This window comes from Carettochelys insculpta, chromosome 1, assembly GCF_033958435.1.
Source record: "Carettochelys insculpta isolate YL-2023 chromosome 1, ASM3395843v1, whole genome shotgun sequence".
In the NCBI taxonomy this organism is placed as follows: domain Eukaryota; kingdom Metazoa; phylum Chordata; order Testudines; family Carettochelyidae; genus Carettochelys; species Carettochelys insculpta.
This window is the reverse complement of record NC_134137.1, coordinates 203,248,218-203,274,874: the sequence shown is the minus strand read 5'-3', so window position 1 is coordinate 203,274,874 and position 26,657 is coordinate 203,248,218. Positions and strand designations below refer to the sequence as shown.

The 26,657-nt window shown below is 43.8% G+C and overlaps 1 protein-coding gene across 1 annotated transcript in view; it reads left to right on the top strand.

Annotated features, from left to right (window-relative positions):
• Window positions 1–1,913: 1,913 nt before the first annotated feature.
• Window positions 1,914–26,657, top strand: part of BCL9 (BCL9 transcription coactivator) — a 78,326-nt gene continuing 53,582 nt past the window's right edge. Inside the window, exon 1 of the mRNA XM_074997893.1 lies at window positions 1,914–2,045. The gene's annotated coding sequence lies outside the window, so the exon portion shown is untranslated. The remainder of the gene's footprint in view (window positions 2,046–26,657) is intronic.

Below are 26,657 nucleotides of genomic sequence, written 5' to 3'. Positions count from 1 at the left end.
GCCACTGAATCACGATTTTACATTGAACAAGTCATATAATCTCTCTGTGCATCTTTCTTCACCTATGAAATTAGGATAATTAAACTTATCCACCTTTGTAAAGTCACTTTGAAATCTTTAGATAGAAAGGTACCATCCAACTGGTGTAATAATAATAATAATAATAATTAATAATAAAATTATGGAACAAATCCACATTGTGTGCAAATCTTTTCTGGTCCCTACAACCCTTCTCTGTTGAGACTTGGAGCAAAACCTTTTGTTGTCTCTGGACAGGCATGTTTTTCAAGACTGAGTTTTGTGGTTTTGTTATGAAATGTATGACAGTTGGTCATGTGGTCTGTCTTCTGGGCTGAATGAACCGTCATGAATCCATACACAATGCACAGAGATTAATGAATCACAGCACTTTATTTTTAGTTTGCCTTTTACTGAACGGAGTTTGCATAAACCTGAATGTTAAGGGGTGAGGAGCCTTGTTGTGAACGGAAGCCAATACAAAAAGGTTTGCCCAAACCCTTGTAAACCATAACCAACAAGTTACGCACAACTCTGCTACAAATCTTGCCCTCAATAAATTATACAAATGTATCCTGAAATAATGACTCTGTGGCTAAAGGCTGTGTTCAAAATAGCAGCACTATTTTCAGCGTGGTATTCTGGTTCTGGTACCCATCATCTTATAATGGGTAGGGAAACTTTGAAATAGACGCTTGTTTCAAACTTAGGTACCATGTGGATATTATCAAGTTTGAAATAAATAAACTTGAAATAAAATACACAATTTGCATTGCGCAAATAGCGTAAGTTATTTCGAGTTACAGCTACAGTGTAGCTGTAGTCTTAGGGTGTACTCCAGGTATGACTCTGGCCATATTTCCAAGTCCCAAAGTGCTTGAATGTTATAAATCCTTCAGATTTAAGTGAAAACCATCTCCTCTGAGCGCTTGCACACATGCCTTTCTACATCCCATGTGAGAGGATTTGTGATTACAGCAGAAAACGAAGGGGGTCTTTGCCCACGAAAGCGAATGCTCCAAAATATCTGTTAGTCTATGAGGTGCCACAGGACTTCTTGTTGGTTTTGTTAGCAGAAGATTGAAATTCACGATTGCTTCGTCCTGTTCCCAGTTTTTGCTACTGACTCCCTTTGTGACCTTGGACAAGTCACCTAAATTCTCTATCAGTTCCCTCATCTGTAAAATATAGATAACGCTACTCCCCTACTAGGGATCTGGGAAGGCTTCATTAATTATCAGAAACTTTACAAGGCTGGTCTGGGAAATGCAATACATGGTATTATTTATCTCTGGGGATGCTTTATTTTGAAGCTAAAATCTTAACAGACAGAGGTGGAGGCACAGTTTTGATTGGGCAAAATCCCCCCCGCCCTCCATCCCAGATAGTTAGCAATCTGATTTTACCCCCCACCCCCCGCTCATTTCAATAATTCCTCCCCGCACTGGCATCCTTGCAAGAAAGCAAAGCTTCTGATTGCACGGTGCTGCCTGCACAGCGTCTCCCTCTGCCATTTTACTGGGACACAGCAGACAGCTTTCTCCCTGCCCCCAACTCAGCCTGGGCTCTTTCCTGTCTGGGAGCTCCCCCAGTACAGCCGAGCGAGCCGAGCCGCCTGCGCGCGCGCGCGTGAGTGCGAGTGTGTGTGTGTGTGTGTGTGCGCGCGCGCGCGCGTGCGGGCAGGCAGGCCTGTCACTGGAGTTTGAGTTTGCATGCTGAAGAAAGGAGGGGGAGGGCGGAGGGAGGGGGATGTCTTGTTTGTGGCTTGTCAGCAATTGCTTGAGACAAGCTTCCATGTGTGAAAGCGACTTGGCATGAATGCCTGGGCCGTACCAAGTGCCGCGGCGGCGAGAGGGGGAGGCGGGAGGGAAACAGATCAGGCCAGCGCAGACAATAGGCCCCTAAAGTGTCCCCCCTAAGTTGCTGTGATGTTGTCCTAGCGGCTCGGCGGCAGGAGGCCGGGCACTGCAGGCGCGGGGCCCCCCTCGCGCGGCCAAATGACTCCCCAGCAATCCCGCGCCTAGAAGGTAAGCGCCGGGCTGCCGCACACCCAGCTCCCGGCCGCGGCGGGCGGCTGCTCCGCGGGGCCGCCGGGGCGCTCCAGGCTGGCGGGGCGGAGGGGCGCGTTCCACCGCTGTCGGCGGCAGCCCGTGGCGGGGCCGGCCCCGCGGCTGGCTAGAGACCCCCGAGAGGCCCCCTGCCTCCCCGGGGCGGGGGAGCTGGGCACAGCGGGCGGCTGGAGGCCTGCGGGCTCGGCTGCCGAGCGGCTGCGATCGCTTGGCGCCCTGCCGCCTCCCCGGGTCTGGGGCGGGGGGGATGCACCCGAGCTGGGGCGGGCGCTCGCTGCCCCGGGGCGGCGGTGGGAGAGCTGCGGCAAGCCAGAAACTTTCCCATTGCACTGCGGGGGGCTGGGAGGAGAGTTTGCTCCCTCCGTGCCTCAGTTTCCCCCTCCTCCCCGCCGGCTGCGAGCAGGGCACCGTGAGCGTGACCTACCTCCAAAGGGCGGAATTCCGTAGTGCTCGTCGCCGGCCTTTTGCGAGCCTCAGGTGGAAGGGAGAATATCACTAAGGCTGCTTATCATTCACGAGACCCTGTTGGGGGAGACACGCGAGAGAGCGCAGATCCAGTGTCTCGGCGTGTCGAAAGGAACAAAAAAGCCGTTTCCACCTGTTGGCTTCTGTCCTTGTGTCTTTTGGGGAGATTTATCGGCCGATTAATAGCGAGAATGAGGTGGGAGGAGGGATTGGGGGTTTTCTTCCGCCTAGTCCCTTGTACATCTGTTGAAGAAAAATAGTGAGATGCCAGGGAGAGGAAAACCCTGGCTCTTTTGTCATTGTGTATTCCAGACCTTGTGGTTTTGGGATCTAACTGAAGCAAGGCTGAGATGGAAAGACGGCCACAGGGCTGGGAGATTTTTATAGTGGATTTGGGAGATTAAATGAGATTTATTTACAAATGCTATTTATCAGTGAGTAAATATCTGGCTGTGTGTGAGAGTAACCGTGTGAGGTCTGTTTGCTCACTGGTGGTTTTGTGGCTATAACCTACTGGTGGTGAGGTGATGCTGCCAATGAGCAAAAAGGGAGCGGGGGTGATGCCTCGATCCTAATTCCCAATCCTTCAAAATTAAAATCAGAACTTGCTCTTGATTTTTGTGGAATTTCTTTCTTTTGAGGTAAAGTCTGATGTTATTTGGCTGGAGTGAAATTATGGATGTGGGTGGATCCTCCTGTTGTCTTTTTTAACTTGATCAACTACCATAATTACAGTGTTTCCCTCATTTCTGACTGTTTGTTGCAAAGTAATTTTAAAAAGTGTGAGGTGCACAAATGTTTGTCACCCTAAGATCCTGACACAACCTAGGTCATATAGGAGCTGGAAGAGAGAGGATTCATGCTTCCCCAGTCAAGGCCTGGAGGAAAGCATCATGGGTTTAAAGAATCTGAACAGAATGGAAGATGGGGGAGGGAGATGAAATGGGCCTGAGACCCTCCTTAGTCTAGCAAGGAAGATGGACGCTCTGCATGGTGCTGCAAAAAATGTGAAGCAGAAATTCCATTCAGTTTCCCTCTGTCTCACCCCCTTCTTGTAAAACACACAAAAAAAACCCCAAACACCCCACCTCCAAGTAAGAGACCCACCAAACCAAAACTGGCATTTGTTATAGCATGTGCCGTAGTAGCTGTGTCTCATGCACTGTACAGCATTGAATAATGCAGTTATGGAGGTAATAGCGGAGGGAGAATTTGAGATGTGTAGTCAGAGGAGGAAATAAATAAAATTTCAAGTCAGATTTTAAATGAGTGACAGACAGTAAGGTAGACAGGATCAAGAAAACCTGTTCTCTTGTCCTGCCACCTGGATGTGTCTGGTGCTTACAGCATTGAGGGTGGATGACAAGACTGAGAGGAGCCCCATCCTATGCTCCATGAACAGAGGACATACACCCATCTCATACTGTTGTAAGGGACCTTGAGAGGTCATTGAGCACAGCAGGACCTATCACTGTTCCCTGATAGGCACGTGTTTTTATTTTATTTTAAAAAAAGCTATTTGCCCCAGATCCCTAAAGGGCCCTTTCAAGGATTGAGCTCATAAGCCTCAGTTTAGCAGGCCAACGCTCAAACCACTGAGCTATGCCTCCCTCTCCTGTAAAGATGTAGGGAGAGAGGGATCCAAGAGCTGTGCTGGACCAACTCTATAGAGGGCTTTGAAAAAAGGGGAGGAATTTTGAATCAGAACTTGACATGAATTGAGAGCCACTGGAGTTGTCTGAGGGCAAGAGTGGTCGAACGGTACTTCATTGCACAGAGAAAAATGGAGACAGTATCATTTTGTATGTGGCGGGATTTAGGCAGCCCATAGAGGAAGAGGAAGGTATGGATGAAGTTTTTAGCAGCGGGTGAATCAAGTACCTGGATACATGGAGATCCTGTATGTCTGCATGTCATGTTAGTGATTGGTTGCTGTGTTTTTATTTCCTGTACTGGACTCTAGCAAAAAAGTTGTTCTGTACTTCCCATCCTCAAATAAGTGTGCATGTTTGTGTGTATTAAATACATTTTGTTTCATGTGCATACCCCTAAATCTTGCTCCTTTGCACACATGCATATGCAGTGACACTTGAACCATTTGTGGTTACGTACGTGGTATTTACACAGCACATTATTCCTGCATAAGGGACTATGCATATGGTTCATACAAAGGAACAGCCTGATTCTCTATTGATTTGGACCTTATGTAGTAGGTTATGCCAGTACCAAGTGGATGCAAAATGCTGTCACATCAGAATGATAGTCGTTTACTCCCTCTTTGCACTGGTGTAAATCTACATGAGGTGCAGGACAGTTGAGAGTGTGTTCTGTTCTATAGTAACTATTTACCATTTGATGGTCATGTGCACCTAAGAAGATACATGCAGCAGCTGCTACTCTTGCACATTTGTGACACAAACATTGCACAAACAAAGCTCATAATATCAAACTTTTACACTACACCTTCCTTGTTTCCAGCAGATCAAACATATCACATCTTGTTCTCTTTAAGATGCAAAATAGGAGTAAAGACAGTTTCCGCTAATTGGATATGTCCATATCACACTCTTTTCATGCACAGGGAACACACACAATCAGCTTTGCACCTGTTTAAATTCAGTCCAAGTTGGTAGTGAGTGAAAGTTACCACCTGATGGCTGCTCCATGCTCTGTGTGGCATCAGTTTAGTTCCTAATGGACAAAGGTCCAGCAGCAAAACAAAACCCAACAATAGTGAGTGCTAATTGGCCCCTTGGTGGCAATCTTAGTAGAATAGCTAAGGACTGAATGGCCATGAAAATTGGGGTGGTGAACTCAGTGACTAAAGGTTGAGAATCTGCACAAATAGTGAACAGTGAACAGGGGAAGACAAAAGTCAAAACCAGCACTGCATTATGGGTGTTAGACCAGTCCATGGTTGGGTTGAAGAGCACAAGATGCTGCTTCCTCATATCATCTGAGGACTCAGTCTGCTGTCAGCACAGAAGGAAGGCTTGTGCATGTTTTATGTCACTTCCCTCCTCCCAGGACATAGTGCTGATCTGATTAGCACTGCACTTTAAAATCTTAGATGCACTGATCAGTGAGCATGACCTGAGGCCAGTAACAGTGTCCTCCTGCCTCTGTTTACTTGTGAACATCGGTCCGCACCCTGTCCTGCCTTACAGAGAGAGCACATGCAAAACAAACCATGTGCACCCTTCATAAAGTTACAACACAGGATGCAACTAGCTGGATGGAGACACAGGCAAACAATGGCAATGTGTCAGGAGAACATGGGGGCAAGTCAGTCATTTCTTCTGCTGTTTGGTGATGTTTAAAGGGAAACTGAAGTCGCAATTTGGTTTTAATTTTGAACCTTATATGAACTGTGCTCATCAGTTGGTGCATACAGGATTTTCATGGGCAGTTTAGGATCTGCAGGTTTGGGTACTAAACAATTATATTCTACTTCTTTAGACTACATTTTTGGTTGTTGAACCCTGCCAAACAAGGATTTTTCCTAGCCTGCTCCACTAACATTGTTTCTATGTAGCACAAACACTCAAGTCACAAACATTATTCCTACACATGATTTGCAGGCCCAAAATACCCTCTACATACCGAGAAGGTATAAATCACAAACTGCTTTTTAAACTCTGGACACACAGACACAGATATATTATTCTTGTATGCTGGAGACATATTGATAATCATAAATGCTATTCCTGCACTCCAGAGATGCAAACATTTTTGCTGTATAGTGACATAAACATGTAAGCATCTCAACTAACAATAGGTGTTCTTACTTTCTGCTTCACTGGGTGCATTTGAGAGACAGTATGTTCTCAGAGACTGAGCTGAGAATGTTTGAGATCTTGACACTGATTTGATGTGTAGCCTTAGGCAACTCAGAGGTAAAACTAGCATTAACCTTTGTGTCTCAGTCTGAATCTGTAAAATGGGACTAATTCTTATCTGCCTCTGAATGTGGTGTATTTTAAGTTGCTTGGATAAGAGTTTGTAAAGTCCTAAGTGTTTTTTTGGGGATATATCATATTACAAAATCATATAACATTGTACAGACATGCAAAGAATGCATTTTACCACACACAACTGATACCTGTTACAAATTCTAATATAAACTAATTACATGCAATCAGTGCAGTCTTAAGTACTCCAGCATCCTGTGTTCTTTCAGCAAGAACAAAACAACTTTTCAGTTATATACACTGTATATAGGCCCAAGTGAAAATATTATAAACCTATTTGCAGATGGACCCAGTGTTGTGTGGGTCCTTGTGGGGGCTCGGGGAAGGAGGTGGGGCTGCAAGAGTTAGGGCCAGCTGTTAGGTGTTGGGTTGTGGGTATAGGCTCTGGCTAGGGAGTGGGGGTGGAGGAGTGAGTGTAGGGGCTGGGAGGGTTGGGGTTGGTGGTGCTGAGGGCAGGGAGTGGAGGGTGCTGGAGTTAGGGCAGGGTGGGCAGCTCAGGCCACAGGGCTGGGTCTTTGGGGGCACTCAGGGCTGGGAGATGAGGGGCGGATGAGTTAGGGCAGGCTTTGGAGAGCTCAGGAGGTTGCGGGAGTAGAGTAGAGGGTACAAGGCAGGGGGCTAGGAGGTGTCAGGGGACTTCTGGGGTCATCCACAGTGGCAAAGGTGGTGCTGGTCTGGGGGGAACGGGGGAAGAGAGAGGGGTTGCCCAGCCCTGGCAGTGTGTGTGTGTGTGTGACTGAGTCTGTTTCCTATGTTATCATATCATAGAACTGGAAGGGACGTCAAGAGGTCATCGAGTCCAGTCCCCTACCCTCATGGCAGGGCCTATCGCCATCCTGGCTCCAGTTTCTCTGGGGGCGAGGGAACCAGACCATGCTTCCCACCCCTGGCCTGAGCTCCAGGGGAGGGACCAGGCTGCACTTCCCAGCCTCAACCTGAGGTCCCAGGGTGGGGGATGGGCTTGGACACATTTCCCAGCCCAGCCTGAGTGAGGGAGTGGGGCTGTGCTATGTACCAGGAGAGAGTGGTACTTTTTTGGGGGGGTGGGGTGGGGCGGGACATCAGGGCTACTCCTGTCTGGTGCTGTGACCAAGAGATGTGGGTGGGAGAGTTTGGGGATGGGGGAATTTACCCTGTCTGGTGGTGAGCAGGGTGGAGAACCCTGCCCCTAGCTGGCCACTTTTTCCTGCTGCAGCTGCCACCAGTCATCACTCTGTGGTATTCTTTTTCTCTGCACTCACTCCCCCTCCACTGGTGAGTCTGAAATATGCTGTGCCATCAGATTCTAGGCACTTCCCATTTTCCTGGCACACGCAAACCTTGACCTTGCTTTAAGTGAGGGTAAGGAGAAGCTGCATACCAAATTTGGTGGTTTCAACTCTTGTGGTCTAAGAGGCTTTCTTGAACAAATGGACTCACAGATGGACAGACTCACAGATGGATACACTCCTAAAATATATAGAAAGATGGTACACTTAATCTAATACTACTGTCCACATTCCCATGTACAGCAAAAATTGATTAACGAAGTATGGGTGCCTGCGGGATCACCTCATATTGTGATCTCCAAAATTAACCAAGACCTAGTCAATATCTAGGTTTTAAAGTTGGAATGGGGGTGTGGGGACAGGGTGTTTGTATGTGACTCAGTATGCTTCCCTCTGAGACAGTACAGAAGCAATTTCTCAGTGTGGTGTTAGAAGGAACAGTGCTTCACGGCATGGTGGATGAATTTCATCCTTGGACAAAGCAGCCACATCTTCCTCAGAAGTCAATGGGAGCCACATCTGCTTATTCCCAGGATGATTTTGTCTCACTGTCTTTCGGATGAGATGAAAAATCTAAACCTTGACCACTAATAACCCTTACAGTTTCCAGGGCAGTTTTTGAAAAGGGGGTGGAGGGTTCTTAGCCCTGGACTCTTGACCAAATTCAAACTCTGGAAATTGCGTTCAGTCTAGGTAGAATTCCCCTACAGCTCAATGGAATAAAATATTCTTTGCTTACTGGTCTAAACTGTCATGGAGTGTTTCCCTGCTGCCTGAAACAGTTGCTGTGTTCCACGCTAGAGACAGATATAATTCCTTGCTGGAAGAAACATTTTCTGTATGTGTAATTTGTAAAGCATTTTTGGTACATTTCTGGTTGCAATGTTCTATATGCATTTAAGATCACTGTATAGCTCAAATGAATGTGAAATCAGTTTGCAAGCAAACATTCAAGAAGGTATGATGCACTGGTATGAAGCCATTTGCACTGGACAGGTAGCTAATGAATATGTGTCTTTCTGCAATAGAAGACTAAGGGCAAGATTTTTAGTCTTCTGTATATGCAGTTGTATGCCTGATTTATATGCTTAGGTATAATTGTATTTACAAATGGTCATTAAGCACATCTTTGCCTATTTGCCTGTGCAGTTGCCATAACTGAGTGCACAAATGTTGTCACTGCACACACAGGCAGACAAGTGTGCATGTAAAATATTGATGATCTGGGTTCCACGTGCAGAGGGAAACTGAGGGGCTCACGTTTTCAGTTTTATTGCACTCACCTGCATATTTCAGTGGCATGCTGGAGTATTTTGCAATATTGTCATTTATATTTTCACTCCCAGGAGAAAGGGTTAACTAAGTAATTAGTGGCAATGTGGTCTTTATGATTCTCATGGTAAACGTAGGGAAGAGTTACAGGAGAGTTATGGTGAGAATTTTACAAATGGTGTGGAAAACTAGGAAAACAGACTTGTGATGGGGGTGCTCGTGATGAAGTCAGCAGGACTTTCTTTAGCTATGACATTCAATGGTAACATAGAGGTAGCTGTGTTAGTCTGTATCGTAACAAAACAAAACGGCAGTCATGTAGCACTGTAAAGACTAACAAAATTATTTAGTAGGTGATGAGCTTTCATGGGCCAGACCCATTTCTTCAGCTCATCACCTAATAAATTACTTTGTTAGTCTTTAAAGTGCTACATGACAGCTGATTTGGCATTCAGTGGTTGGAGGATCCCTGCCCTGATGTCCAGAAACAACTGCACTTCTTTGAAGGTACCTAAATGTAAAATATATGGTTAAGTATGGGCACAGTGCTGATCACTGATGATGGACTGACAAATGTGAGGCCTGAAGTAATGTATCTCCAACCGGTATAAAGCGTATGACTGCCACAGAGCTAGCTTCCTTCACGCTGCCCGCGGAGCTCAGTCTTGCCTAGTGGCTCTGCCTCTGTGGGTGAGAGAGAGTAGTTCAGTTTCTCCGTGTGTATGTTCTTTGGCTTCTTTGGTGACATTGCTGACAAAGGGCCAGTCAGTACTAGGTGATGGGGATCTCGCTCAGCTTAGTAAAGACCACAAAACTCGTTTCACGTATGCGTCGCAACAGCCATGAGAGAGGAACAGTTTTTGTTTTTAATTGACTACCTGAGGTGGCTTTAAATGAACAATTTAGAAGTAAGAGGCTGCATATGCCATGCAGGGTCTCCTCATTCATTGATTTCCTCTTAACTAGAAATTTACAGAACACTGTTGGATATCTCTTGACTTCATAGGTATTTAGCCACTATCATTTCCACCTTACATGCCTTTCCTTGTAATCTAATCTCTCAATGTATATTTAATGCACCCAGCACCTGAGTATCGAGGCACCAGGTCTCAGACTTCTGTCACTTGTTTCCACAGGTGTTGTCTTTAGGTTATGCTTTAATTTCACCTCCTTTCATTTTTGTCCTGTAGCACTTTAGCCAGCTTCTACCCTCAGGCCTTTCTGCACTCAGCTATCCCAGACCTTTGGCGGTCACAGTGGCATGTTCTCACTTTTCCATGAATCCTGTGGGCCTGCCTCAAGAGGGATCCCACCCTGCAGCTTCCTTTTCCTGAGCAAGAGGCAGTATTGTGCCCTTTGTGCCAAAGAGAATTTGTTGTTATTGTCCTGTGCCTCATGCTTGTGGCCAACAACACCAGTTCCCTTTGCTCTGATGCTTCTACTTAGATTTTGGTCTGGTGGCTAGAGCGAGATACCAGAAGTTGGGACTGGGTCGTCTTCTTCTTCTCAGCCATGCCACTGACTTACTGTATACTTTTCTGTGCCTCAGTAGGGCAGCATTTAATTTGCTACAAATTCATTTGAAGCCCATGGACATAAGGCACTCTAGAAGCGCAAATATGTGTTAGAAATGTTGTCTTTGACTCTAGCCTCTCCTGGCCCCCTCAGTAGTCCTGTGGTAGGGTTACCATATTTGAACTTTCCAAAAAGAAGGAACCCATGAAATGGAGTGTATCTGTATCAGTATCTATCAACTCACGTTGTATTGGTGTGTTATCGTATATCTAGTACATTTATACAAGGTGAGTTGGTAGATCCTGATACAAATATACTCCCTCTCTGGGGTGACCTCATTTTGGAAAGTTCAAATATGGTAACCCTATCCTGTGAGTTAGTATTGTTCATCTTTTTAAAAAGTTTCTTTCATTTTCTCACCTGCACATTGATGCACTCTCCCAGCTGCATGTAAAAATGCCATGCTAGCTGAAGTCGTGGACATTTTTGTATAATCCTGACAGTTGTGACAAACATTCCTCCTCAGCAATAAACAAACAACATATGCCCCCTGCCATTAACATAGGCTTATAGCATCTAGACCTTGCTCACTCATCTGGGAGGGCGTGTAAGGCAATTCTTGTGCTAGGGAGTCTTAAAGTAGTGTTGTCTGAGGTTAGGAGTACGCCGCATTTGGTTTAATTCCTCTGGGTAAGTAACTGGGGAGTCTTGTGTAGGTGCTGGTGCAATAGGTGGCTAGTTTATTTGTGGCCTTGCAGTGGATATGTAGCTCAGGTGGACATGTCTTTGAGGTTTCATATTTATTTAAAGGCACAAAAACATGTTTTCAATAGTGAGAGTTGAATTTTTTATAGGACAAATTAAACTGTAAATATACAACGTTTTTCTTTAAGTGAAGTCTTAGTATGTAGGTTTACTTAAAGATTCCCACAGCACAAGCTTCTTACTGCAGACACCAAGTTTTTCCCTGTTTTTCCCTGCAGCCTGCCTTCAAGAAGGTGGAGCAGGCTAGCAGCAGAACCAGCGCTGTCAACTCTCCTGCCTCCGCAGAGAACTCTCTAAGCAAGCAAACCCTACCAGCCAGATGTTGTTTATTTTGGGTGTTTTTAATTAACTAGATATGAGTATCAGTAGTTCAGAATCTTCCAAAAATTTGGAGTTTGATTGTTTATCAGAAAATGTAGATCTTTATTCAAACCTGTGAAGGCCCCTAAGGGGACCTATGATTCTCCATTCCCACAATCTCTCTCCCTTCTTTTGGAGGAGTGGCCCTCTCAGACGTATTGGGAGGGAGGATGTCAGGACGTCTGGTCTGCTCCTTCCACAGCACCTTAAAGAGAGGACACCAGACTAGGAGCTTAGAAAAGCAGGGGTCCTTTTGCATCTCTGTTACTAACTCACTGTGCCACTCTGTCTGTCCCCCGTTTTGAAAATACGACTAACTCTTTACCTACTTTTTGTGAAGCTCTTTGAGATCCATGGATATACAGACCTAAGTGTTATTTATCCCCAGTCTCTTTTTTTCCATGAGGGGATAAAGTGCTCCTCTTTCTGCGGCCCTACTTTACTCTCTGCCCTTTTAGGTCTGCTCAGTTTCTGTTGCAATTCTTTTACTTCTCTCCCCTCACTGTACCCATTAATTGGCACTTCCCATCTTCATATGTCATTCCCTCCCTCCCTCTCTCCCTCTGTATGCCCCCTTTATTCTGTAACACTCTCTTCTCCTGTCTCCTCTCTCTTTTGTTTGTCCCCGGCCCCTCCAAAATGTCTCCAACTGTGTTTCTCCACTTTGGCCCCCTTTTGTTTTCTCTCTCTCTCTGAATCTCTCCTCCTCTCCAGAGCCTAGGAGATGCCAGCTGCTTCTGCAGGACAGGCTGATGGCTGGTTGGGGAGAGGGCAATGCTCCTACAACTGTACAAAGCAGGCAGGAAGCTTGTCCTTTCCCTGTCATAGCCTGTTCTACCACTGGTGTTTCTGCTGTGCACAGAACAGCTGCCGTGGAGCAGCGATCAGCCAGCTGCCAGCTCTGTCTGGAAGCACCTTTGGTTCCAGGAGTGTGCATCTCTGTGTAGTTTTAACACCTTTTTCTTACCCTGGGTTATCTTCTCAGGATGGAGAGTACCCAGGACTGAATTTAAAAGTGCGGGATGGTTAGCAAGCAGCCTGTGGCGCAGAAACCAAACAAAGCTTAGTTCTGTGCAGTTCTTCATTCCTGAGACTTAGCCTGCATGGGTGTTAATAAAGAAACAAAGGTTTTAACCATAAATCTAGAATCAGATGGATGAGCCCTCTTTGATTTTATAATTCAGGTCTCTAGCTTGTTTTGCTCGGACAAAGTAGGGTGAGACCCTTCTTGCATGAGAGGCAGCTGATTTTGATTGGGTGTCCTGTGCCCCCTTTCTGTCCGTTCTCTTTCATATAGGTTCTTTTTCTGCACACTGCATCAGAGTATCTGAGCACCTTATTTCCTTCAGAATGCCTGATTCAGTTCCAAGTTGTGTCTTCTGCCCTTATCTGACCTGCTATACTCCTAGGACACAGCCACCGAGCTTTCCCTCTTTTAATATTTTACTACATCTCCATTCTTTCCTATTCCCACATCTTCTACTTGTCTCTGTCACCATTTATCTGCACTAAAGCCACAGATCAGTAGCCTAGCGGGATGCAGTCTGATGAATTCCTGTGGTACTTAGCCATTTAAAGAGCAATGCCCCAGTACCACAAAGAAAATACAGTACAAGAGAAACAGTTGGAAAGAAAGCTGGAGGGACACAAAGCAGTGCTTCTCCAAGTGAGACCCGTGGTCAGTGGGTCCGGAAACGGCTCTCTTTTCTAGGGAAATCCAAACCCAGCAAGGCAGAGAAGAAGCACCTATGGATTATGGAAGCGTCCGCTCCTCCATGGCCATTGGAGAGTCCCATTCTGTCAGCAAGAGACACATGCAGCAGGGCAGGTGAACTATACGCTCTGTGCCTAAGAGATCCACCGCCGGTGGGAGAAGAGAACTGCCTTTTCAGCCTAGACAGACACAGCAGCAGAGCTGCTTTAGGGATGGTTGGTCTTACACGTGCTTTAGAGGGACACTTGATTCCATAAATTGTAAGTCCTATAGCTCCATTTTCCTCCAGGAATGCTTGGGTGGCTCAAACCTGCTCCTTTCACCTCACATGAGTGATAGTGATTATGTTGAAGGAAGAGTGTCCAGGAACAGCTGGCAAAGGGTTGTATTTTGTGCAGAGCCTAATTGCCTTTCCCACCACCCTTCGACTGTTCTGCTTTCCTCAGAGTGCTTGGGGTTGAGGTACTCTTCCTCAACAAGGCAAACTAGATGCTGCTCCCGCCAAAGTTCAGTCGCGCTGCTCCATCCTCCAGAAGGGGATCAGTCAAATAGGTAGGGCACCAGGGTTTTTCCACAGTGACGTGCTTAGGGGTGGGATTGTTAAAATTCAACAGCCATTTTGAGAGAAGGGCTGGTGTGATTTCTCTGCCCCTGCTGGAATCTTGTCCCATCTCTGGATATTTGTACATCATCCCCACTGTAGAGTTTTTAGTTTGGGGGGGAGGGAGGGTTCTTTTGGCTTCCAAATGTTCATTCCCCATTCCAACCATGCCTGATTTCTCCTTCTGTGTCCCTGCAACAAAACTGACCCACAGCCTTCTCCCCTCATTCCCAATGGAGTGCCCCTGCATATTCCATCTCTCACGGGAATTTCTTTCCCTCTTCACACCTGTTTCCTCTGCTCATTCAGTCACACTTGAGCTCCTTGCTAGGGTCACTGCCAGAGCCTTGCCATCATGTTCTTCTGCCTAATCTGTCATCCTGTCTTGCTTCCCAGCTGGAGAGCTGGGCTGAGACCCACCAGCCAGAAAGGGGATGACTTTGAGAGCAGAGGCCAGAGATCAGTGGGGCCCCTGAAATCCCACAGGAAAGGTAGGTTGGGGCTTACTCCAGGTAAATGAGCCAATTCACCATGCTTCCCTGGTCTCCTGCAGGGGCACCGTGAGCAGCATGTGACTAAATAAGCCTTTTGTTTTCCAGGTGGCCTCCACCTAAGTGCTAACCTGTTTCTCAAAGGCTAATAAAACCATTCATTGCTTTTTGGATATTGTGTATAAATTAATCTTGGGGATTGTGTAACACAGTCCCATGGTATATGCAATAGTGTCTTTGGCCTCTGTCACCGAGAATTCCGTTCCCACTATCATAACTCATCACCACAATCAAGTTGAAAATAATGGCAATCATTCCTCCCTTCTTTGTGTCTCTGAGGATCATGAGAATGAAAGTTGGAGATGGTTAACCTCTCATTTTATCAAATCCCACTCACTCACACATCCCTCCATTTCAGGGGGCACTAATTTTCACGATTATATGTAGGGGGCGAAATGTTTTATATCCCATCTCAGCCCCATAGGTGAACTTTTTCTGGAAAGCTCACATAATAAAATCCATTCAGTTGCGGATGAATCACATGAGCATAAGTAGAAACTAAAACCAGAAACTAATTGCACTGAGAATACTCAGAAAAGAGCTTGTTTTAAACCACAGACTTCAGACCCTAAACCAGCTTTGTACAATAAGAGTCTGGGTTGGACTAGGGGCAGGAAGCATTCAAAGCCACTAACATTAGCCCCTGGAGACAGCGTGCAATGCATAACATCCCTTATTTTTTCTATTGGTGCCAGCCCATGGCTGCAGGCCTGTAAGGAAAGAGGACAAGGCCCAATTATTTTGGGATGTCTACTGCAGCTGACAGTACTAGCATACTCTTGGCACATGTGCTCAGGATATGTCTACGCTGATGGAAGGATCGACACACTGGCAGGCTGATCTTCTGTAGTTTGATTTCATGCACATGGTGGGGACGTGCTAGATCAGACTGTCGGGGTGCAGCTGTCAGTCCCTGTCCTCCTGGCAGTCACAAGGAGTAAGGGAAGTCAATGGGAGAGTTGCTCCCGTTGACCTCCGGCTGTGTAAACGTTGGCAATAAATGATTTTAGATAAGTTGACTCCAGCTAGGCAATTCTTGTAGCTGGATTTGTGTATCTAAAATCCATTTTACCTCCTAGTATAGACCTGGCCTCCGAGAGAGCAAGTACCAGGATTGTGTCAGTCCCCTGCCTATTCATTGGGTTCCATACCCCATCTCCTTCTCATTTCCACACTCTTATTGTCTTGGCCACAGTCTGGACCTCACCCTACAGGTTGCCCTGGGTGAAGGGTATGGGCATTGCTAAGGGCTGGCCTATACTTAACACCAGGTCAAGGTGCTGGAGGTCCATCTTCTGGGGTTCGATTCAGTATGCCTATTAGGATTGCACTAAGTCAAATGCTCAGCATCCGGTACTTCTTGCAGTCACAAGGAGCAAGCTGGCAAGAGAGTTTCTCTTGTCAACCTCCCGCTGTGGGGGCAGAGCAGAAGTCAGTTCAAGGTATGTTGACTCCAACTACGCACTTCACCTAGCCGGAGTTTCATATCTGACATTGATTTTGTCCCCTAGAGTAGATTTGGCCTTAGTTTGAATAACAGTCTGTGTCTGACAGGACAATGTCATGACACGGGGAGTCTCTCTGGAGGGGTGATGTGACACTGACATTTACAAAGCTCCGTAGGACTACAGGAATATATCCCAGTTGGGTCAGTCCAAACCGGGGTCCTTCTGAGGGAGACAGCTGCATTCTGTGCACTTGACTATGGATTGGTCTTTTGGAGCAGAAGATGAGAACCAGGCTCTGTTTGCCTTGCACGCGCAGTAGTTGCGGTACTAAACATGTATATATGGCAGTACCTCACAACATCAGTTGGGTCTGGAGCCTCACTGTTTTACACAGGGTAAAAACACAGAAAAGAGACCATCCCTGCCCTGGGTGATTACAATCTAAAATGACAGGGCCCATGATGCTTTCTGTAAGGTTGAGAGTTTTGCCTTGGTGTTCTTCCCCAACATTTTCCCCTCCATCTGTATTTTCCCTCTTGTGTAGGTGGCTTATTTGCCTGTTTTTGTCCTCCATTCTCCATAGTGACTCCTGCCAGTTGCATCTGCGAAGTACTTTTGGGACATAGATGCTGTGTAAATATGTTGTTTATTGTTTACTTTTCCTCACTGGTGTCAATTCACCCATGGATTTCAGCCTGAGGACCCTCCCCTGATCCCACTGCTATTCACTCCCAATTTAAAACTCCTGTCTTTCTCTTCTTTTGATTTAAAGATGTTATCAAAAGAGGCCCAGCAGATCTGGTGTTATAATTTTCTGGATGCCACCCCAATCGCACCTCTGTCACTGTCTAACTCAGATTTTGTGACTTCTGGTTACACTCCCATGTGCAGAAGTTCTCTCATCTCCACTCCTCCTGTTAGCGGATAATAAACAAATACATCTGTTTCAGTGTGTGATTGGCTAGGTTCCCCCCCCCGCCCAGTCAATGAAAGCGTATGCGTTCTGAAGATGCTGTCCAATACATCTGTGTGAATGCATTCATGTCTGTGAGGACATTCGGCCTTTGAGAGGGGCTGCTGGGGTAGAAGGGTTTAGCAACTGTAGATGGGGGACAGTCTGGCAGGTTGGGATGAGGTTGAAAGATCCTCATGGATCGGAGTGGCTTGGGGTGTGTTTAGCAACTGGAATGGAGTATCAGATTTAGGACACATGTTACAAGCTTTTAAAAAGGGACTACACTGTACTTTATTTACCATTAATTGTATATATTATTATTCTGTTGTTTGTTAATCACACATTCACATTGCTGTCCAGAAGAAAAAGAAAAAATAGGGCCCTGACTAGAAGGAGTGTCCTGTTTATTGTTTTATACACAGCTGGACAAAAAGATCAGTGAATTGGACACTTCAGATTGGTGCTGGAATTTTGCAGGGCTTACGTTTAAAAGGCTTTGTAGAAGAGCTGAACGCTGAGACATGAAGAAGAGGCAGGGTGTTGTGTGACTCATGAAAAAATGGTGACTGTTCCAAGGCTAGGGAGCAGTGTGGGAGAAGGCATGAAGATCACGGGTAAAATCTTGGCTCCAGTGGTTCATCCTGAAGTGGGAGAAAAAAGTGAGCAGTTAAGGAGGGAGCCTAAGGAGTCAGAAAGGGAGGTAAGAAGAAAAGAGATTCAGATTTTACTGTGTGCAGAGGTTTGAAGTTTAGGTTGAGGAGCTTGTATTTGGTGCAGATGGTGAAAGGAAGCCAGAGAAGGGATCTGAATAAAGGAGTGATGTGTTAAAGGAATTTAGGCAAGCTCATCCCAGCAGAGGAGATTTGTACCAGTAATTCTCAAGGATGAACCAGTCAGTCCAAAAGTTAAGATTCTCTTGGGGATCCTTACTTGCCTACACTGCAGCCATGAGCCACCAGACTCTGATCTTATCTGATATGACAAGCTAAGCAGAAGATGTGAAGTTTTTAGATATGCGCTTTTGGTGACCTTATAGGTACCTATGATAGATAGACGGACCCGAAAAGCTCTTGGATGTGATTTTCTCCCCCCCCCCCCCCCAAAAAAAAAAATTGTAGTTGCTGCAGAATGTGATATTGGTGTCTCAATAGGGTGGGTTCTTCTCTCAATCAGTATTGAACCACTGCCAAAGAATAAAGGTTGAACCTCTCTAATGGGGAACTCCCTCAGCCAGCAACATCTGGAACCTGGCATGATTTAAGTTAGCCAGATGACCACTTACCATGGGTGTGACCAAGTTTTCCATGGTCCGGTAAAGTTTGTTTCCGGCCACCAGTCCTGGCTCTCAGTGTTCTGTGCTGTTCTTTAGCTGTGATTTACCCCTAAATGTCTTCTAAGGGCCCAGTAAGCAGTGTAAGTGTTGGTAATGTGCTAGAAAATACTGACCTCCCATGGTCCAGCAAATTTTCTCATCCAGCACGAGTTAGGTCACGAGGATGCTGGATTAGAGAGGTTCAACTTGTACTAGTTTTGTGGGGGAGGATACGCTGAAAGAAATACCGTCTTTCAAATGACAAGTTAAAATTGTAAAACCCCAACAATTTACAGTTTTTAAAATACTCAGGTTAAAATATATGGCTCTCAGGCCTTATTTATAGGATTTTGTTTCCCCTTCAATTAAGTTGAGCTGGTGTAGGCAAAGCATTGGTGTCTGCCACTGGTTTATCCAGCCCTGGTCAGGGCACATCTACATGACGCAGTTCTTAAGGCAACTGCTACCACTGAGTGCCTTATCTATACTAGTGTTCTCACCATTGAAGTGGTTCAGTATCTTAAAGGGAATATGTTACATATTCCACTCAGTGGGGTTATACATTTATTTTTTTTCTATCCACAGGGCAAGTAAAACTGTGTGTTAATTCAGTTAGACTATATGCATGCTTCATTTTGGAGCACAAGGAGCACTTTGCAAACATCTGTGTTAGCCAAAACCACCTTCTTTTCTTATGCATGGTATAGAGCACGGTTCAGACACAGTTACTAAATATAGCTAGGATTTGATTTCTAATTATATTCAGCACTGATGCAAATCATATTAAAGTCACACATTGCTATAACTGTATTTCAAAACTGTTTAGAAATCACTACAAAGCCTAAAAAAGGGGCATCATGATAATGTTTATTGGCCCATGTTCCAATAGAAGTAGTAAGAATCCCCAGGTATTGGTAAGCTCACTGAGGAGGTGAAAATGAACCTGCATGAGAAATCTCTCTGTTTCTTGTGTTTGTCTGAGTTTGATTGTGATTGGATACCACATAGGTAGGCCAGTGTGGCTACTGTAGGAGAAGGTGCACTAGAATAATGGAACAGAATTCCTTAGGAGTGAGTTTCCCTTCAGCTAAATAATTTGGTTACCATATCAAAATGAGAACACCCCTGTGATGGAGTGTATCTGTGTCAGTATCTACCAACTCACTCTGTATTAATGTGTTATAGTGTGTATATATATATATTCTATTAATGCAACAAGGCTGGTAGGGCAGAATTCTTTAGGAGTGAGTTTCCCTTCAGCTAAAGAATTTGGGGGTTATTCGAGAAATCAAAGTTGACCTTCAGAAGAAGTATTCCATTTCAAATGCAAAATTCTGAACAGTCCAGGAATGATAAAATCACCCTTGGTTTTTTTTTTTCTTGTGAACTCCTAGAAGTCATCTATGTTGTATAAATGAGATCATTTGGCTTAATTGGTTCCAAGCTTAATTAGCAGTAATTATCCCAACATGGGAGTAATACCCGAGTAGGAAGTACTGAGTCCTCCATTAGATAGACCTCTAATTGGTGTTACAATATTGTAATTAAAGCATGCTTACATGCCTTGGCCTCGGCAAATGATTTGTTTTACGTCTGGTTAAACAGGGAGTCCAGCAGCCTCAAGGAGGCCAGGTCTTCAGCAATGATTGAGATAGTGTATTACCCTTTGTCATAAGAAAGAAAGAATGAATCATGTATAATGTGAAACACCTGGGCCAACTAATTCCATATGTCACGCTACTGAAATGAATGAAATTATAAGAGAAATGAATTTGGCTGGGAGTGTACAATCTATAGCTGTATCACACCCAGTTAAACGCTCATTGGAATGTGAACTCTGGCAATTACACATGCAGATAAATGCAAGTGACTTAATCTGTGTTTGTGATCACTGTTACAGGTGTGAGTTTATGTGATTGTTGTGTGATCATTAGATTGAGCATTCCATTCAAAGTTCACATGCTTTGGGGCAATGCATCCCAGAATGCACTTTGTCCCTCAGAACTCTGCAAATATTGAAGTTGGTGCTGTTTGATAGTTCATATGGTGCTTAAAAAGGTGCCAACAATTTTCTGTCTGGAGATGTACTTACTACAGTCGCAAGTAAGGCCAAAGATGAATACAATTGAAAGAAATTAACAAAGAGGCACACACAATTATTCTGCTTTCTTTCAGGATTGTTACATTATGTATAGTCAGTCTATTGCTCCCTGGCTACAAACATCCTTGTAAACATCAGAGAAGCAGAAAATCTCACACATTTTTTTAAATGAAATTTTAAAAAACATATCAGAAACGGTAATTTTCTAAAACTAGCTTCAAGGCTTCATGTTGTCTGTGTCTCTTTAAGAAACAAGCTGCTAGGGATTCTGAAAACACACTGCTTCTTTGCTAATCTCTCTTTTTACGCACTAAGTTATGGAATGGGTGAGTGCACTTCCTGGTTTGATTCTTCAGTTTATCATAGAGATTGTAATCATAGGCATGTGGCAGACCCTACTACTTTACAGCTGCAGAAAACAATGAATAATAATGAAGTTGCGTTTCTAAACTAGCCTTCATTCAAGGGTCTCAAAGTGCTTTACCGTCACTGAAAAATCAAGACACACAATAAAACCCAGGTGTATGATTCCATTTCACAGAATGGAAAATTGAGGCATGGAGTGGTTAAATATTGTGCACAAGTTTGCAGAGCCAGCATCAGGCACAGCTGGAAATAGAACTGAGATCCTTGGCTTTAATCACAATACCCACTTTTTAGTTAAGTGAGGGGAGGCGAAAAAGAAGAGTGGAGGGAACTGGCTTTGACAATTACGCACTAAACAGTAGCTTGCATCCATGCTCTTCCTTGAGGTTGCTCTCAGGATGACACTTGTAACACCAAAGGGTAAGCTAGTGTAATGCGAGTGTACATATTGATTCCTTCATGCAGATGCTGACAGCTTTTCCTTCCCCTATCCTTTCCCCCTTTTTTCCACTTTCTCTCTCTTTTTAAATAAGGAAATGAAACGTATACAAATCTGTTGATGCAATATTTAAGGTGAGAATTTAACTGCCCCAGTATCAGGACATTCAAAAGTTCAGGTTCCCATAGCAATATGAACTCAGCTATATTGCATATGTACTGGTTTGAATGACTGTTTATGATGTCAAATGGATGCTTTAATATATATGTTCAATATGTCAAAATTAAGGTTGCCATGGACATTCGGGCTGAATCATACCTGGAAGGCACAGCTCTTCCCAGTGTTAGGAAGAAACAGAACTGCATACCCCAGCAGGGTCTGTGGAATAAACTGTGCCTCAGGCAGGCACAACTAGACCTGGCTGGGAATTTGCCAGACTGATTTTTCTGATAGAAAATGCAATTTCTGTAAAATTGAATTTTTCTGTGGGAAACGGTAGTGGAAGGACTGCAGTTGTGCTCAGCGCCTGTGTTGGGGCATGAAAGCAGCACCCGGCACCATCTTTTGTGAGGGCCAGGTAGATTTGGTCCTTATATTTTTCTTGGGTTATAAGCTTTTAAAATCCAAGTTCTGTAGTGCTTATTTGATTTTGACTGAATCCCTACACCAAGGAATCTTCAATGTCACCAGTAAAGGCTTTGACTAAGTAAAAACTGATAAAAACCATCAGGATTTGACCCGTAAGACTTTATGTTAGATTACATTATTGTTATTATTATTGTAAAAGATGATGATCAACAAAACAAGTTTGAGTCCTGAGAGTTTTATTCAGCCTTTACTCACGCGATGCTCTTGCACTGGGCTTTCTGATAGATGTTTCTCTGAGTAAGGACTTCAGGATCTGGCTCATTTGTAATTTCTTTTGAAGGGCAGTGTGGTTTCCCTGTCTCTGTCATAACAGGCATTGGATACCTACACACCCTTTAAACCAAAGTGCCTGAAGAATGTTATTCACGGTAAGTGAAGGCCTATAGAATAGACTTGTTTTGTGCCATCTGCTGAAAATCATTCTTGTATGTAAGAGAAACTGTGCAGGGGCATGGAAGAAAGGAAGACATTTTTCCATATAGCGCTGAATGGTGTTTCATACATATCTACACAAAAGCTGACAAATATCTCAATGTATAGCAAAGGCTTCTAACCGAAAGGGAGGGGTTGCGGTTTAGGTTAAAGCCACAAAGGAAGTGAAGGAGGTTGCCTCTTTCCTGTCTGTGGGTAGATGGTGCTACTCTTGCTTATCTAAAGTCCTTGATGCAGCTCAGTCTTCCTCTGGGCATATACTCATCACTATATGGCTTCTCAAGAAATATCGGACTTATGTCTGGGTGTTGCCATGTGTTGAACATCTGCAATGTCCAGTAAAGTCAGCGGGAGCTGTGAATTTTCAGTACATCTCACAATCAGGCTGATGGTTTAGTTTGCAGCCTCAGATATTTTAAAAGCCAAGATAGATAAAAATCATTTTTTCCCTTTGACATTTTTATTTCTCTCATTTAAAAATTGCATTAAATACAGGTTTATTTTTATAAATAAATCTATTGGAAAATTAAATATTAAAGTATGACAACTTCTGCTAAGCCCTAAATGTACTACAGGCTGAACCTCTCTATTCCAGAACTCTCTCATCTGACAAACTCCATAATTCGCCTGATTTTAGTTAGCCAGACAGCCACTTATCATGGGTGTGACTAAGTTTTCCATGGTCCCATAAAGTTTGTTTCCAGCCACCAGTCGTGGCTCTCAGTGTTCTGTGCTGTTATTTATCTTCAACTTACCCCTAAATGTCTTTTAAGAGCCCAGTAAAAAGTGGAAGTGTTGGTATTGTGCTAGAAAATATTGACCTCCGGCAAGTTCTCTCATCCGGCATCAGTAAGGTCCCGAGGGTGCAGGACAAGAGAGGTTCAACCTAATCTATTACAATAATTTAAATTCAATTAAACATTCAGCAGCATATCAAAACAAAAAAACAGTCATGTTGCACTTCAAAGGCTAACAAAATAATTTATTAGGTGATGAGCTTTTGTGAGACAGACCCACTTCTTCAGATCTTTAGCCTTATCAGAACAGATTCAGTATATAAAGTACAGAGGTCCAAAAATTGTTATCAAGTTTGACAAATCAGAAAAATTGTTATCAAGGCTGGCAAATCAGATGGAAGAGCAGAAAGCAGGGGGAGAGGGATAGGGAAGTTAAGTGTTAGGTCAAACATCAAAATATGTGAAAGAGTCAGGGGTCAGGTAATTGCTGTCTTCAAACCAAGTGTTCGTGTGTCAAATTTGAATAGGAATGTTAGTAATAATGGCTAGTAATTAACAATGGCTAGTTAATTCAGAGTTACGATGCCAACTGAAAGTTGAAAAAACAGGAAACCTTGTGTTCCTTCTTCCAATCTATGAATAATAATAAGGTCTGGGAGAACAAGATCTACTAGTTCTAAAATCTTGAAGGACATGGTGATCAGTTTAGTTTACTCACTGCAAATAATACTTTATTTGTTTAAAAAATCAGTTAGTTATAAATGCAAAACAGGTTTTGATAAACTTTTTATTCCCTTATGTATCTAGCACATTTAAGGTAATTATATTTAACAAAAGAAAAACAAATCTAAAATGCTGTTTTCGTGCATTTTTAATTGGACCCTAGTTTCCTTCCAAATACAGCTTAACACAAAGCAGAAGTAAAAAATTAATCTAATAAATGAGAAATGCAGCATTCATTAACGTTATAAAAAGATATTAATTAATAATCTTAACTATATATTAAGTTCTATAATTGCTTACATAAATGTATATAGCTAAGATATAGTGTATCCTGGTTAACACCAAATTTAAGATTATATTCATACTTTAATAGTTACCAGCCCATGAGAAGTAAGATAGCTTTAGGCAAATAACGAAAGTAACAAAGCAAAGGAAGATTAAAAATTGATTATTTAAATTGAAGTTTCTGCTTGTTGATTTCAGATCACCTTGGCTACGGTTACAGTACAGGAATCTGTCGACAGAAGTCACTGTCAGAAGAGATTTCCCGGCAAAACTTCTGTCGACAGAGTATGGCCACACACTAAAGGCAATTGGAAGAAACCTCCTCTCTGTTGACAGAGCAGCCTGACTGCCCGCCTGCTCTCTCGACAAAACAGGTATGTGGAAGCACGGCAGACAAGCCTGCACATTGTTTTGGATGCCCTGTCTGTTGGGAAAAGGCCCGCCAGAGTGTCTATACAGCTATTTTGTTGACAGAATCTGTCAACAGCAACGTTATGGCATCATGGCTGAGAGGAAGAATGCTGTGGACGAAAGTGCCGAGTTTTGTCAACAAATTGTTGACAAAACACATTTTGTGTATGGATGTTCCATCAGTTTTGTTGACAAAACCAGGGTTTTGTCAGCAAAACTTGCTGGTGTAGCTGTAGCTCTTGATTAAAATCAGTCCCCCCGGTTTAAAGCATATATATAATAATTCAGGAACTAATTCTCCTTGCTCCTTTATTTCTTGCTGACTTACAGTCATCATCCCTTTGCAAGAAAATCAATGGCCATATTTGAAAAATCAGAGAGATTACCTGGAGTCAAGTTGGCACTGAAGTTGACCTGAGGTTTTGAGACTGTATTCAAATCGTGTTACATTTTGAATATCCCTGAACTTTGACCACTCTGTCTTGCCCTTTGGTTATTCTTTCCACCTTTCCTTTAATTGCATTTCAGTCATGTTTTTATCCTGTTGCTAGATTGAGCATCTGTTTGCCAAATCAGTGCTGGTTCTGCCTGGATTTTGATTTCAAATTTCACCTATCCAGTCTGTCAGCTTGCTATATAGATTCTGCCCGGATTTCAGCTCCTGGTTTGTGGTTGATTGACAGTTTCTGCAGTTATCTCAGCTGTGTCTGGCTGACTTGTTTGTTGATTTTAGAGCAGTTTCTGAATGAATTTGTGTTCATCTACTGTGTGTTGCTGATGTTTCCCTTTGGTTTTCACTGTGTGTGTTGTTTTGTTATGGATCAGAGGCCCAAGCCGCATCTGGCTGAAATGTTTGTTCTATCATTGTAATTTCTCATGGATTTCTATAGCTTTGCTCTCAGTCATAGTGATCTAGCTAGTGTGTTTAGAACAGAGTGTCTGATCTGAATGTGGTCTGCTGCAGAAGACATATAAGGAGGCGGATGAAAGAATATATGTTAATGAACTAAGGGAACTAACATTGAGCAGCCCCCACCTCATGAAGTGTGGGAATGTAAACCAAGCCCCTTAACTCAAGCTGTCAGCTGGTTTTGGCACAGTTAACCATTGTCAGCGACAGTGACTTCAGTTGGTGCAACCTGTACTTTCTGATGATACCGCATTATTGTACAGGAAAAGAGCATTTGAAAGCTATTCCCTGAAGAGCCATTATGTGTTATGTAATCCCTAACCTTCCATTAACAGCTCACCCTAACACCTAACCCTGACCTTGGGACTTGGCAGAGGCATTTCACTTACCAGGTGTGAAATCAGATTTTGCCTTGTGGGATTATTGCTCATCAGGTGTGTTACATTTTCTGGTGTTTTAAAGATGGCTTTGTTGGGAGAACAAGAGAACGTTAAAGATTTATGTGTGGCAGTGGCAGTTTTTTTTTTCAGTGTCTTTCCTTTAAGAGACCTTCATGGCATTGATTTCAAAAACAATGTTTCTCTCTGTTTTAAACATTTTCCTTTGCCTATGGGTTTGCAATATTGTCCATTGGACCTGTGTAGAGTGCCTAGGTTAGCCTGTGTTACATCAGAGTACCTCACTGGCAGTCTCGTGAGACTACTTTTTAGGCTGAAAAGATTGTTAGCTCTCTATGTTCATTCACTTGTGGACTTCCTTCAGGCTTACTCTCTTCTCACTTCAAAAGATGCATTGTCATCTAACTAGGGCTGTGGGTCCACTTGCAAAGTCTGCCCATGCCCCTAAAATCTGAGTTGGGTAAGAATCTGTGCCCTGACTTCTCCTAGAGTAATCTCAGCATGTGCATATGCTCATGAGCTTCGTCCTTCACCATCAGTTCAGGAACCCTTGAATGCCTTTAATGGTAGCTAGCAAAATTGCTCTGAAAGGTTAGATTTAAAATCTTAATGTCCAAGTTTCAGAGTAAGGCATAGCAATTTGAGTCAGTTAAAACCAGGATGGAGCTGAAACTAAGACCATGATACAAGCTGGTCATCTTTTTGACCCCACAGTCACAATTAGTGGACAGTTAAGAGAGGCTGCTCTTTGCAGGGCAGAAGATTTGAGAATTTCTGCAAAGTATACATGAGCCTATGTATCATCATATCATTGCCAGAGACTAGCATCAAATAATCTGAGAGCAAATCTCAGATGCCAGGATTCCTGACTTCAGCATGACAAACCCTTGGGCAGCAATTCCAGGGTCATCATTCATTCATTC